Raw genomic sequence first — 3,146 nt, 5'->3', positions numbered from 1 at the left:
TATGTGGAGCTGGGAGGTCTCTTGTGGACCAGTGTCCTGAAGTTGGCTCTCCCACCTCAGAGGCACAGCACTGACTCCTGGCTGCAGCACCAAGAGCCTTTCATCCACACGGCTCAGAATAAAAGGGAGAAAAAGTAGAAAGAAAGAGAGAGAGAGAGAGAGAGTTAGGGAGGGAGGGAGGGAGAGAGGGAGAGAGAGAAAGGGAGGGAGGGAGGGAGGAAAGAAAGAAGGGAAGAAAGGAAGGAAGGAAGAAAGAGGATAAAATAAAGTTATTAAAATAAAAAGTAATTATTCAGAAGAAAAATTTTAAAAAGTAAAAAAAACAAAAAACGGACGGTCAGAACCCTAGGACAAATGGAAACGTACGGAACGCCTCATGAATTGGCGTGTCATCCTTGCGCAGGGGCCACGCTAATCTTCTCTGTATCGTTCCAGTTTTAGTATATGTGCTGCCGAAGCGAGCCCATAAGCGATAAAATTTCATGTTTAATAATGAGTAACTGCTGGAAGCAGCCCCCGGGCACCCGGGGAGGGCGTCCCCAGGATGGAGGGAGGCGGGTGCAGGTGTGGTTCCTTCTGCCTGGGACCCTTCCTGGGAGAAGGAGTCCCCGGGCAGAGGTGGATCTTTAGGGACAAGGCAGAGATGCGGGGGGATGAGAGGGCAGAGTTCTCTGCAGAGGAAAGCGTGGTGGTAAGTGTGCTGGTCCACGGATTCAGGGTCCTGGACTGGAGCCTGGCGGCTGGGGGGCTGGGGGCTGCTGGATGCTCCCCAAACTGGAGCCTTGAGTAGGAAACACAGAAAAGACTGGCTGGTGTGTATTTAAAGCCGACATATTCTTTTCCTTTGCTTTAACTTAACAAGATAGAGCATTTTAGTTTGGGGAGAGATATGGCGTGAGTGTGACCCCCAAATGGGTGCCCTGGTCCTCTCGCTCTGTCTCTGCAGCTGAGGGTCAGGGCTGATGGATTCCCATCCTCTGGCCATGTCGGCCTGCCAGCCTCCAGCATTTGCCGGTGTCCTGCTCTTAGGAAAATTGGAAGAAACTGAGTGTTTTTTTCCCCCCCCAAGGATAAGAAAGCTCCTGGAAAGCTGAGTTGGATGCTGTGCTTTTTCAGAGCTGGAGGGCAAAGAATGACCCCTGTGTAGGTTACAGCCCGTCTGCCCTGGGATGCTGCTTTGAGACTGAAAAGGGTCTTTGACATGGAAACTGAGAAATCTGCGTCGTCTTGTTAAAGAGGCTTTCCCAGGAAGGTGCATGTGCTGAGGGCCTCTTAGAGAAAACGCAGCAAGGGCAGGGTCTTGCCCTGATGCGGCCGGGCTTGGGAGGGGGCTGAAGGGAAAGGCCCACGGAGAGGTCAGCTGTCCCCGCTCCAGAGGAAGGACCCTCACTGCCCCCAACCTGCCAACCGGGAACGTCAGTCACAGGGCTTTCATGTGGGTAAATGTGAGGTGGCCTACCTGGGGGGCCGGGGAGGCTCTCAAAGCCGGCTGGTCATGGCTGTGTGGACTCTGCCCTCACGGGGTCTGACCCCCGACCTGGCAGGGAACAGGGCCTGGAGTCCGTCCACTGGCAGCTTCGTGACCACCTGGGTGGGTGGAATTTCTTCCTCCTGCCTCACTCCCATGTGTCTGTGGTCCTGGAGGGGAGTCCCGCTGGAGTCCTGGCAGCCTGACGTGTCAACAAAGGCACCTGTGACATCAGCCATCCCTCCCTGGGCTGCATGTTGGGGTCTCAGCAGACATCCCACAGCTTGGAAACAGAAGATGACCCCCAAGCTTCTAGGACTGAAATCCTCCTTGGGGACCTGGTCATTACCTAAAGCACCGTGTAAATATTGCCCTATTCTAATACATCTTTTGTTTTCTTGGCTAACATGTTAATGTTTCCGAAAGGACGGCAGCTCTTGAAAGTTAATTTTTTTTTCCCTAGGTGTCCCAGAATGGACAAAATACAATGATAATTCTATGTTTTGGTAATACCACATTCAGATTTCAGAAGCTAGCGACAGAATTGAGGGGGATATACAGCATAATTTGTTACTATAGCCTTTTCTATTTTATAAGTGAAAACAGTGATAAAGGGACTTAACTGATCTCCGTACAGTTTACGTGTATTGACATCAGCAAAGCTTAACTGTGAATTCAGCTGAAACATTTTAGCTGAGTTCATTTTTCAACATTATGGCTAGCTGCATTTTAAGTGGTTTTTGTAAATTTTCAGTGTAACTTTCTGTTGAACATAGTGGGGAAACACTGGACAAATCGTCGTGAGGATGTAGAGAAGGGTGTAGCTTTGTTTAAAAGCTTTATTTTTCCTGTTAACAGGTTAGAATCAAGCTGAAAAGCATATTAAGTTTTAACTTTGAAGAGTCATTAACGAGTGCCAAGCGGCTTCGCTGCGATCTGGGTGAACGCTGACGAAGCTGTGGGGATTCCAGACCCCAGGGAGGGAGAGCTCCGCCGAGCTTTAGGTTACAAAAGACTTCAGGCTCCAGGCACCCAGCTGGACCTTTTGCTTCTTCATTTCGATTTTGACTTGAAAGGAGCAAAGGGCAAGGAATCGCGGTTGTCGGAACTGGGGGGAGGGGGCTCCTCCCTGGACCAGCTCGGAGGCCAGGTGGGCAGCCAGGTAAAGCTTTGGTGCCGACCCAGTGTGCGGGACAGAATGAGGTGGTCCCCAGCCCGGCGCATCCCTGGCGGGCTCAGCCTTCAAGAGGGAGCCGCTGCCACCCTGAGTCAGGAAGTGAGTCCAGGCTGGGGAGGGGCTTGGGGTTGGGGGGCGGGGCTGGTTGCCATGGGGCCGGAGGATGAGACAGGTGCGAGGTGGGCTTGTATCCCGAGTGCGTCCGTGTGCGTCCGTGTGCCAGATGCCTCGGTCACTTTATTTTACGTGCTGTGCCCCTCACTGCGGGGGAGGGGGGGAGCTGCCCCTGGTCCTCTTCCCAGGAGAGGCATCTGAGCTGCAGGGGGACAGCTGGTGTGGAGCCGACCCGGGACCCAGGCGGCGCCCCCCCAGTGCCCACACCCCTTTGTGTGGCGCTGTCTGAACCGAGGCTCATGCGAGGGGCTGCGAGCTTGCATGTGCTACAGGACACGGTGTCAGCTGTCAGGCCCGAGCTGCTTCGTTCGGGTGGGGACAGGTGCC

At 53.4% G+C, this 3,146-nt stretch overlaps 1 non-coding gene across 1 annotated transcript; it reads right to left on the bottom strand.

Annotated features, from left to right (window-relative positions):
* Positions 1-358: 358 nt before the first annotated feature.
* On the bottom strand, positions 359-465 carry LOC112061960 (U6 spliceosomal RNA). Its single transcript, XR_002890463.1, has one exon. It is a non-coding gene; the product is annotated as a U6 spliceosomal RNA (small nuclear RNA).
* Between the last annotated feature and the right edge of the window lie 2,681 nt (positions 466-3,146).

Source organism: Physeter macrocephalus, chromosome 5 (assembly GCF_002837175.3).
Source record: "Physeter macrocephalus isolate SW-GA chromosome 5, ASM283717v5, whole genome shotgun sequence".
NCBI classification, from domain to species: Eukaryota; Metazoa; Chordata; class Mammalia; order Artiodactyla; family Physeteridae; genus Physeter; species Physeter macrocephalus.
The sequence above is the reverse complement of the archived record's forward strand: the minus strand, read 5'-3'. Positions and strand labels throughout refer to the sequence as shown.